The sequence below is a fragment of the Leuciscus leuciscus genome (assembly GCF_965113295.1).
Source record: "Leuciscus leuciscus genome assembly, chromosome: 8".
Lineage (NCBI taxonomy): Eukaryota > Metazoa > Chordata > Actinopteri > Cypriniformes > Leuciscidae > Leuciscus > Leuciscus leuciscus.
In genome coordinates this window covers 15,742,433-15,754,855 of record NC_138732.1, presented here as the reverse complement: position 1 = coordinate 15,754,855, position 12,423 = coordinate 15,742,433, and the positions used below count along the sequence as shown (strand labels likewise).

Genomic DNA, 12,423 nt, shown 5'->3' with positions numbered 1-12,423 from the left:
ATATTATACAATTTTAAACATTCCTATAATTAGCAAATGCACCAATGTTAAAAGTGTGGCCAATACAGATAAGCCGATAATAATTTTCAGGTAATGCCCAATAACTGATAAATTGGAGATTCTATAAAAATCTGTATCTTTTGTCTCAAAATTGTAAAATAAAGTGCTAAAAACTGCATTCATTTTACTTTTTTTTGTTTCGTTTTTTTACTGGGATTTCATGCTGTAGCGGTGGCTCTAAAAATCGGACCAAAAGTATATATCAGTCTCTGGGCAGACAAAGTTCATGCTTGGTGAATAGGTGCATATGAATCCATTTTATTCATAACTCTTGTTTGCAATGAATATTCGCTAATCAGTTTTGGCGTTATTACATTTTAGAGTCCTTGCAGTGTGCCTGTTCCAAGTTCATTCAAGGAAAAGATGAGTAAAAAGTGTAAATAAAATTACTATGAAATTCTAAAATTACTATGTTTACTATTTAAACATTCTTAAATTTAGGGATACACCATGGCTCATAAACAGACAATTATTTTCAGGTTATGGCCGATAACCTGTAAATTGCAGATATTGAAATTCTATAAATATAGCCTATATATAACAAATTCAAATAAAATGCTAAAAACTAAAATCAATTTAAATGCTAAAATAAAATTGTAGGGGCCGTTTACATGACACCATTTTCTACTTAAAACAGAAAAAAAAAAATTAGCCTATGCGTTTTGAACATTAACAACAGCATTTTGGGGGCCAGAAAACGCAATCTTTTGAAAACGGGTTTTAAAGTGCAAGTTTTTGAATATGATACCATTAAAGTCTCCGTGTAAACAACAAAAATGCGAATTTGTGAAAACTGGGACGACATGCGCATGTGTAGCCATCAGTCTATAGGCGCGTAGTGTTACTTTACAAAGTGACATCGCAACTTCTGGCCTAGATGGATCCGTGTGAACGGGGATCGTTTTGACAACATTGTCGCCATGTAGGAGAAAAAGGACAATCTTTTCCTTGTTTAGTTCATTGTTGACGTGTAAACGTATAGCCTACCTTAAAGGCAGTTCAGCTTTATTAAGTAGCCTATAGTAAGAAAAATGGATATGAATTAAAGTGAATGTTATTAAGGCAAAGCTATTAAAAGCAATTAAAAATATAAAAGATCAATAAAAAAAAACTCTCTAATATCGGATGATAACTGTTAGGGCAATGATATATAGGCTGTACTAGCCTCCTCATTACAGAGTTAATGTGTATTAATATCAATTAGTAGTAAATAGCATGCACATTTTATGCTGGTGGAGCAAATGCATATGAAGCTGAATGGCTAGTCCTGGAGTGAACAGCAGAGAGAAAATTTTTAATGCAGCTGAGCCAGTGGTACAGCTGAGCCCTCTACAGGCAAACAAATGTATGACCTCAGCTGGCTAGCTAGTCTCAAGTCTAAACCCTATGGGGCGGTTTCCCGGACAGGGTTTAAATTAAGCCAGGAGTAGGCCTTAATCAAGAATAGTTAATCGTGTCTTAAAAAAATGGCTTTCTGTAACACAGATTAAGTACGGATTAGTTACACCTGGACTATGGAGTCCTGAACTAAAATAAACCAGATTAATTTAAAACCAACTGTGCTAATCTGAATTAGCATGATAGAGGTTACCTGTAAAACATGGAATGAACCAAGAAAAGCTTAAAATTGCATGGAACTGAGAAGCAAATCCAAGGAAACAATGGAATCAGAAAAAGACTGCAATCAAAAAAAATTTACTAAACAAGAGAAAATTATTTTAAGCAAGCTAAATAAACTGCACACACCAGCTATGGAATAAAAGAAAATAAATGCTGGAAGTCTGTTTGTAATATATACAAACTACCGTTCAAAAGTTTGGGGTCAGTAAGATTGTTAATGTTTTTAAAAGAAGTATCTTCTGCTCACTAAGGCTGCATTTATTTGATAAAAAACAATAAAAAAAAAAACAGTAATATTGTGAAATATTATGACAATTTAAAATGACTGTTTTCTATTTTAATATATATTTAAACTGTAATTTATTCCTGTGATCAAAGCTGAATTTTCAGCATCATTACTCCAGTCTTCAGTGTCACATGATCCTTCAGAAATCATTCTAATATGATGGTTTGATGCTCAAGAAACATTCATTATTATTATCAATGTTGAAAACAGTTGTGTACAAATTTTCAAAATTATAAAAAAAAAATGAATAGAAAGTTCAAAAGAACAGCATTTATTTAAAATAGAATATTTTCTAACATTATAAATGCCTTTACTGTAACTTTTGATCATTTTAACTCATCCTTGATGAATAAAAGTATTGATTTATTTGTATTTCTTTCCCCCCAAAAATAAAATTAAAATTCTTACTGACCCCAAACTTTTGAACGGTAGTGTTTAATGTTACAAAAGCTTTAGATTTTAGATAAATACTGTTCTTTTGAACTTTCTATTCATCAAAGAAAAATTTGTACACAACTGTTTTCAACATTGATAATAATAATGAATGTTTCTTGAGCATCAAATCATCATATTAGAATGATTTCTGAAGGATCATGTGACACTGAAGATTGGAGTAATGATGCTGAAAATTCAGCTTTGATCACAGGAATAAATTACAGTTTACTGTATATTCACATATTTCACAATATTACTTCTTTTTTTTTTTTATCAAATAAATGCAGCCTTGGTGAGCACTCAGAAGAGACTTCTTTTAAAAACATTAAAATTCTTACTGACCCCAAACTTTTGAACGGTAGTTCATATATATATATATGAAGAGTTCAAATGCAAAAGCCTCTAAGTGCCATCTGAAATTTTCTTCTAGAATGATCATTTTTATCAAGCTTGTATATTTAATTTCAGTAATTTCACTTAAATTACATGTAGTAGATCATTTTCACTGCCATTTAGGTGAAATTACTGAACTTAAATATACGAACTTGATAAAAATGATCATTCTAAAAGAAAATTTCAGATGGCACTTGGAGGCTTTTGCATCTGAACTCTTCATATATATATATATATATATATATATATATATATATATATATATATATATATATATATATATATATACACACACACATACATTAAATTGTGTGTGTGTGTGTGTGTATCCAAGTAATACACGTGTCCACTTTGAAACACAATGTTAATCTGAAGTTAAACCTGCCTCCTGGTAGGTTTAATTTAAGCCTCGATTTAGTCCTGGAGTAACTCTAGTCTTCCTCCAGGAAATCAGCTTATTAAACTCTGGACTAAACTAAATCTAGGACTATTTAAAGCCTTGACTGAGAAAGCAGATTTCTGTTCATCTGGTTTAAAGGGCAATTTTAGTCTAGGATTAGGCTTAATCTCGGTCCGGGAAACCGCCCCTATATCTTTCACCTCTCATAGTTAAAGATGTGGGCCAGCAACTGCCTAATATCCAGCAAACTGTAACCCTCCGCACTACTTTATACTCCTAGCTACATTATTGCAGAGGAGATGAAGTAGATATAATGACCATCTGTGAGAATTATGTACCTGTGCCAATCAGAAATGCAATCCAAGGCTTTCCTAAATTGACACACAAAAGTTTCCAGTAATAATAGCCACTGAATAAGTTATTTATTGAATTGCTTTGAATGTGTAAAGCATGTATCTATGTTTTACTGTATCTACGTGTGTTGAGGCTGATCTGTAGCAATCTCATTCTAATGCTGTGCTGATGGAGGCAATGAATCATTTATGCCGCAAACAATAGAGAAAATTATTAGAAAGAAACTCTAGATGACTGCGGTGATGTAAAATCATATGATGAATTGTAATCATTTTAAAGTTGCTCTCTGCAGTGAAGGAAATCAATATTCTAGGACTGTGGGCTGCTTAATGTGAGTATTGTACATTAGGCTTTTCTATAATGATCAAATCGAACTGTCTCGATTCAGCCAGCCATGAAAGCCCGGCACTTGGGCTGTATCGTGTCCCTCAACCCCCCACCAGCGAAAATGTATTAGGTACGACAAAACGTTTCAAGAGGAGCATGTAAAACTTCTATTTTAATCAGACTGGAAACACTTGTTTGCAGTCTTACACAGGTGCTTTGTTATTGTCTCATTAGTGCCTCACAATAGAAGACTTTTGAATGACTTTTGCCCCATCCTCTGCCCAATTGAAAAACATAAACAGAGGCATCTGTTATAACAAATGAGGATGTGGAAGTGGGGGACATGCTAGGCGGCCACTGTGTCACAGAAAGGAATTGAACCATGATGTGACTCATAGTCATGTAAAGTCCCTTCACAGGAAAATAGGCCAGGCTAAATGAAAGTGTGCTTTAAAGTCCATTTGTGTCTTTTGTGATTGTTCCAAGCTCTCTGTGACAAGAATATATGTCCCAGATCTCTTAAATGATTTATTAATAACTGTGTTAGATGTGCACACGCCATCTCTTTAATTCTGTGTGCCATATGTGCAAGGATTTGTACATTATCATTGTTAATTTAAACTGTTTTATGTACTCATTGTAGGTATTTATGAGTGGGTGAGCATGGATGGGGTTTGCACAGTGGCTGTCTCTGATGTTTGCTGGCACCCGGATGCGATGGCAGGTGTGTGGAACTGGCTTCTCCTGTCTGGAATCTCAAGAGCATGTCTCTGGCATTCATATGCAGAAAATAGGACAGATGGATGTCAGAGCTTCCCAGTAAAACAGAGCCAGTTGTCTCAGCCCATGTGAAACAACAGAGATGCTCATGTCCTGCCAGACCATCAATCATTGATTAATGCTTCATATGTGCCACTTTAAACAGTTACAAATATGAATCTAACCAAAAAATGTTTGTTTTTTTTTTGTTTTTTTTTTAAATAAGCAGTGTTGATTTGAATCAGAGCCCTGTTTCATACATTTGCTTTGTTGTGATTACATCCCATGTGTTGAGTCTGGCACCACTGCACTGTTGGCATTTAACATCCATTGCCAGACCAAAGTGTTGCTAATAGCTACAAAAATGCTGTAGACTACATCTATATGCTTTTATCTCAAATATTGCCTATATTAGATTCTATATTTCTTTTGTGTGTGTGTGTGTGTGTGTGTGTGTGTGTGTGTGTGTGTGTGTGTGTGTGTGTGTGTGTGTGTGTGTGTGTGTGTGTGTGTGTGTGTGTGTGTGTGTGTGTGTGTGTGTGTGTGTGTGTGTGTGTGTGTGTGTGTGTGTGTGTGTGTGTGTGTGTGTGTGTGTGTGTGTCACATTATGTCACATTGATATACTACTATCCCTTGTTATTCCTGAGTTCTCATTCTGTGTGATAATAATAGAAATTATGCCATCTAGTGGACTTGGAATAAACCTGAATTACAGAAATATTGAAGGATTTGTTAAACAGTCAAGTAGGCTACATGGGAAAATAGCCTCAATGTTTTGTCAGAAAACCACTAGATGGCACTGTGACACAGAAAGCAGCCTTATTTGGATTCTCCCCCCAACCTCCCCCAACTTCTCTCTGTCCACTTTGCTTTGAGAGCTGGATAAGATATTAGAAGACTTTTGCATGTGTTTGTGCACCAGCCTTATACAATCACTAAGTAAACTTTAGTTCTCTTTTCTAATATACCATATGAATGCCATTCAGCTTGTTTATCACTACTTTCCACAGACAGGACAGCGATACAATAAGCATTCTCTATAATTGTAGAGAACTTGTCAGAAAAGCACTGCTAATTAGGGCTTGATAAATAAATAAAATAAGTAAAACTGGCACATACAATAAAACGGTATACTTATTAGAGTCTCATTAGAAGCACAAATCCTATGTTTTTTCCCATGCCCCATCAGAAATATTGACTGGCTGTATCCAGCAATTAAAATCATATAATGTCTTAATTTTAACATAATCTATTGAATATATAATATGTCTTGAATATAATACTTTGTCTTAACATAATCTGTTGAATATTAAAATGTCCCACATTTTGTATGCACCCTGTTACTTCATTTTAATAAATTCAATTTATTTGGCTGTATAAGTTTAGATGATATAAGTAACATTCTCTACCAGTTGAGCTACAGGAATTATGATATAGTTTAATATTATTATTATTATAAAAATATGTTCCAAGATGTTGGAGATAATGTTCCAAAATTAACAAACCTCATATAAAATGAAAATGAAAATAAAACTTCTATAATATTTAGTTTGAGCTACTGAATTTCACAATTATAATATTAATCTTAAGCAGCTCCTTTCGTTTGGATTTTTGCTTTTAAAAATACAAATTTTGTAAGAGTTTAATGCCTTTTGTACAATATTCATGGAAAGTGCTTTCAAAATGCGTGCAAAACTTTCTCCTCATCTCTAAATTGAAGACATGCAAATCAGAAAACAAAGCAGAGAGACAATCCCTCACCAGTGCATTCTTATTATATTAGCCCTTCTATTACAGTTTAAAGTGAGTCGTGTCGCTCTGTTCTGGACTAATTGTAATTTTTTATTAGTTCACTTCAATATTTTGCCTTTACTTGATGCACTCGACCACACCACTGGGCAATAATCTAAGCAAGAACCATTGTTTGCACAATTTTAGAAATACAGTGTTGTGGTAAAAAGTTTACACTTCTCTTAATAACTGACAAACCTCTTCCCATACCTGTTATATTTTCTATCTGTTTTGACCACTTCAGCCTACTGTCTAATATAACTCCAAGAAGTCTTATTTCCTCTACCTGTTCAATAGGTACACTCTTTACAGACAAATTTAACTTGTGATGCAATCAACTTTTGATGCAATTTGATGCAAACACAATGCTTTTGGTTTTTATTAAGTTTAGAACCAACTTATTATTCCGTACCTACTTTATGACTCATTGTATTTCCTCATCCAAAGCAGTAGACAACTGCTTAATTGATGTTACAGGTAAATATAATGTTTTATTATCTGCATACATGACTGTCTATATGCACACTTTAAAACAAGAGGAAGATCATTGGTCTTAAATAACTTCCTTGAGGCACACCACATTGCAACTCTTTCACATCTGAATAACTTCCATTATAAAATACACATTGTCCCAGTTAAGTTTTAAACCAATGTACAGTATGAGAAGTAAATTTGTAACATTTCAGTTTATCCAGCAATAATTTATGATCCAGTACATCACAAGCTGAGATAAAATCTAACAATACTGCTCCTACTAAGTTATTGTCATCAATCTGTGCTCTCTCAATATGCATGCTGAAAATTAGAGAGCAAATTATTCTATTTTAAGAACAATTGAATTTGCACACAAACTATCATTTTCAATACTTTGCTAAGAACTGGTAGCAAACTTATTGGTCGACTACTATGACCATTAAAACCCAGTGCTGCATTTTTCTGTAGATGAATAGCCTTTGCATCTTTCCAAGCTATAAAGGAAAAATGCCTTTTTCAATACTGATGTTAAAGATGTGGCAAATTGGTTCTGCCAAACAACATTTATTTCTCTTAATTTATCAACTTTATTTATGAAAAAAAATCATTAAAATAATTTTCAATTTCATATGGTTTAAAAATAGTTAAAAATTAGTCAGCTGTATCAATAAAAGAAGGAATTTGACTTGATTTCCTATCCATTGTTTCATTGAGTGTACTCCAAAAAAATGTACAATCATATTTACATTCACTTATTTTAATTTTGTAAAACATTCTTTTCTTTTTCCTATTCATTTTAGTTACTTGATTTCTTAATTTGCAATAGACGTCCCAATCCTCCTTGTTCCCAGTTCTGTTTGCTGTAGCCTTTGCCACATCTCTCTCAAACATAATGTTTTCAACTCATTAACAATCAATGATGCCCTAACATTATTCACTGTACATTTTTTCATAGGTGCACACTGTTAGACTTTTCTGTAATTTCTACAGTTATTTACTTTAAATCCCCCAGTATTATACTGCTATTTCTCTTTACAGTAAATAACTGTGATTCCAATTGCATCATGGGAATTTTCTGTGACGTCTAACACCACATACAGAGACTTACTGTATTTTTTAAATTTGCTGTATACTACTGTATTTGACGTAACTGCCTCTCTGGCTGGCACCATTCCACCGTGCTTTTTATTTCCTAATTTTTGCCTTACACCACGTGTCTACAACGCCATAATAGCCAGAGGCTGTCTATATTGGACACATTGAAGCGACCGGACCTTTAAATGCAAACCTGTTTATCCCTTGTAAGAACTAGTGCGAGCGCTTGGACTCGTATCGGACTACGTCTGAAATATAACGGCCGCGGCGCATCACTACACTGTCTGGGATTTGTCGTGTCGCGTCAGACAGACATCCAGTGTAGGTAATGGGGTCTGTCTTTTGTTGGATCGCGACGTTCGTGTCTGGCCCGGGGAAGAGACGGAATTCACTTCACCGAGAGAGAGATCAGCAAGCAAGGTAAAAAAAAAAAAAAAAAAAAAAAAAAACACATTCTGTGTATGTTGACAGGATTGTGCCCAGTTTAACGTATGTTATAACGTTAGCCTAACGTTACTCGTCGTCAGCATGGCGGTAACGAACTTTACCATGGTAAACTGAGCTAACGTTTCATTTTACACACTTTGTTAGATTATTGAATTGTCGAGTTAAAATATGCCAACGAGCAACGCGTTTACATTAACAATAAATGTGAATAAACTAATGTGAAATTCTGTTTATATCCTAATGTTGGCCTACTGATGAGAACCTTTATAGTTTTAGCATTAGTTTGCAAACTATACCATATTATAGTTTTTTTTTTTTATGGAATTTAATATTTACTTCCATTTTTGTGTTTAAAGGCAACTGCAACAAAGCGCCAATTCGCGCCAGTGACTTAGCAAGATTCCAGAGGTAGGCCAGCCCATTTGTGATTTTGAGATAAGTTTGCTGAAATGATTAGCATACACTATGTGAAAATTGCTTTTGAGCCACTGGTGCAGACTAGGTAGCTAACAATATCTTATAAAATCTCTATAAAATTGGCTAACTTTATATCAAATAAGTGACCTTTGCATTATGTCTAACTTTATTACACAGCAAATGAACCAATCAGAAGATGGACCATTGTCTTTGTTCAGTCTCACCAGATTAAATGTATCCAGGTAAGCACTGCAGTAAAACTCTCACTAATTCATTCAGACCAAATCTAGCATTCTAAACAACTTAAGTTTATATTTTTGCATTATTTTTATATTTTATTAGCCAGCGACTCTACCATTGCAGTCCCACCTGACTAGGAAGGTCCTAATATCAGCGCACAGGTGGGTTAACTACTGTAGGAAGGAGAACGATCATCACACAGTGATTTCTTGCATGTATCTTACTGTGTATTTGTCTCAAACAGGAACCCCTTCACTGCAGACAAGCTGAAATGGGCTAAAATCATCTATTTCAGTCGTTCAACTTCTTTCTATGCATCTCAGCATTTTTGGACAGAATTTAGGATTTGTAAGTATTAAAATTTAATCTGGCATAATTTAATTTAGTTCTTTTGTATGCTATTTATTGACAAAAGCTGTTTACAAATATATATTCTTAAGTTTTTGTGAAAATAATAATAAAAATTAACAAAAAAGGAGGTTAAAAATAATGTGACACTAATATTCTCTCTCTCTCTCTCTCTCTCTCTCTCTCATATAGTTTTGGAACCGGGATCTCCTCTGAAGGACTGAGTACATTTGTGTTTGTGGGCACGCATGCAGACCAGGGAACACTCTGATGTTGTCAATCAAGTTCTGAACAGGAACCAATCTTTGGAGAAGTTCATTTATTCACAAAGGTGGACAAAAACATTGTGTTGGCTTTTTAAAGATTATTTTGATGATGACTTTTACTCCTATGCTGTAGAAAAGATGGAGTAGACAGTCAGACATTGATAATAATAATAAATGTTGCTTGAGCATCAAAGAGACTTCTTTCAAAAACATTACGCCACTTAAATACTTCTTTTGGCCACCAGTGTACATGAATCCAACACATTTTTGGAAATAAGTGAAATTATTTTTAAGGTGGGGTTATGTGTCTTGTATTGTGAAAAGAACTGTGTTTTGTCCTGTTTTGGACATTTCCTTTTTGAATGCTTAATGTATTTATATTCTGCAGTTTTATGAATGTAATGGTTGATATTTCATTATAATACTTGTATAAGCTAAACAACCAATGACTCTACATTCATTTAGTCAAATGCTAATGTTTTGTTTATGATTTTATGTATGTTTTCAAAAATGTTTGCAGTGAAGGACAGCACATAATGTGTTAATTTAACACGTTTACACATCTTTGTGCTAACCTCTCTGACATATTTACTTTGTTAAAATCATTAACACAATGAATGAGTTAAAATTAACACAAAAAATGTTGTCTCTAAACTTACCCATTAATGTGTAAAAATTTCACACATCATTTCCAGCATTGGCATGTTTATTTTGTGATATATATGAAATGTTTTAAATAAAAAAATGGTATTTTGTGATAACTTTGTCTAATTGGTTTGTATGAAAGTAGTACTTAAAAATAAAATTAATCATATATCAAAATTATCAAATCTAATTTATATTTAGTACAAATAAAAATAATTACAGTAGTGTACTGATTAGCTTAGTTTTTACAGTAATGCACTGTACTGATTAGCTTCGTTTTTACAGTAATGCACTGTATTACACAAAACTGAAATACGGTTTGGTACTGTAACTCTTAATTACAGTAACTTACTGGCAACAGTGTTGCCAGTAAGTTACTGTAAAAAACCCTTGAAAAGTCTAACAGTGCATGTTTGTCCACCAAAGGGTAAAATAATCTTTCAAATGCTGACAATGCATTATCAGGATGAACTTCCTTATAAACATCAATCCAACATACATTATTTATGTCTGTACAAAATTTATCTTGACTGAATCTCTTAAATTATCTTTTATAAATTACTTTGGGTTTCCTAAGTTTTCTATGTGTTTATATGCTTGCTAAATAAAACATAATATACTTTTATGCATGTGCTTAAAGGTCTTAAACCGCTTGAACCCCGATAAATGCTGCTTGCAGCTTTAATTTATCTTGCTTTTGATTATATTCAGCCTGTGTATGAGAGGTCTCTGGTATGTTGCTGCACAAGGACAAGGCCCTATTCACAGTAAATTGCAAATTAACTGTGAAAAGAGAGGTGCAAATACATCATTTCACACTCATCGAAGAGGTTGTCCTCTTATAGGTTTTTAAGGGACTATGAAAGAGATTATATAGATTTTCACAAATAAAGAGAAATGGTGAACAGCCGAGATGACCTTGATTTTAAGGAGCTCCATAAATTCTAATTCTCTTTCATTCCTTAAAATTACATATTTCAGAGCGCATATTTAAAATGCAGTCTTTTAGAAGTACATATATAATATAATATATTAAAGCTACACTGTGTGATATTTTCCCCCCATCTAGCAGTGAAATTGTATATGACTACCCAGTGAATATTAGTTTCTGTTCCTTTCAATTTCGAGGATGTTTTAACTCCTACGGTGGCCGTATTATTCCAAGATTAACATGGCTTCCAGTTCGACTTCGTCCAATTGCGCCTTTAAAACTATCACCTGTGATCCGTTGCAGCACAGATTTATGTTACAAGGTAAACAATACTTTTTCACCATTGACGTGAGGAAAAGTAACGCAAGTTATACTAGAGGTCGTTCTGGCGTTATGCACAACCATGCTATGGTTAGACAAGCAACTATAAAACTTTGAATTTACACAAATAGGCTGGATTACCTCTCGAGAGGAAAGCAGGCAACTTCGGCGTCCGTTTTAAAATCTTTGCTCCTCGAGCTCTTTCCACCTGGGAAAAGTTACTCCAATATTGACTTTGGTCTTGCTGATTTGCCTGTCGCGTTGACGTTTTAATTCTCTCTTTCGCTTCCTTGGCGACTCTGCTACATGTCCTCGAGAATAGGCGTGATCCTCCATCTTCAGCAATCTTTCAAATCTGCCGGCAGTCGCGAGTAATCTCCCCCTCGCATTCGTCGCTGTGTCACTGAGTGTAAAGCGCGAAAGGCGAAGCTTGAATTTACAGGTATGTCCCTCTTTGGCTAATGTAGTTTCAAGATGGAGGGGCAACATGGCGACCGGCATTCGAACCCCTCACCCGTATGTACTTTCAATGGCAGATTATAAACTTACGAGAATACTTTATTACTTGAAGGAAGTAAATATACATTAATGAGCACATATATTTTTGAAAGAACTAAGTGTTTTTTGCTAAGAATCAACTAAAAAAATTACACAGTGTAGCTTTAAAATAAATATTTGATTTTATAAGACTATTTTATTTCAAGAAATACATACGATTAAATTACCTGCACATCACATCAACCTGTTAAGCGTGTGTCACACCTCCTTAGTTCATCTAAATAAATCTATGCAAACTTGTTCTGTAAAGTTGACA

The 12,423-nt window shown here is 34.0% G+C and overlaps 1 long non-coding RNA gene across 1 annotated transcript; it reads left to right on the top strand.

Annotated features, from left to right (window-relative positions):
• The first annotated feature begins 8,242 nt into the window (after positions 1–8,242).
• LOC309504368 lies at positions 8,243–9,863 on the top strand. Its single transcript, XR_014208069.1, has 4 exons — positions 8,243–8,414; positions 8,798–8,849; positions 9,036–9,446; positions 9,639–9,863. It is a non-coding gene; the product is annotated as an uncharacterized lncRNA (long non-coding RNA).
• The last annotated feature ends 2,560 nt before the right edge of the window (positions 9,864–12,423 follow it).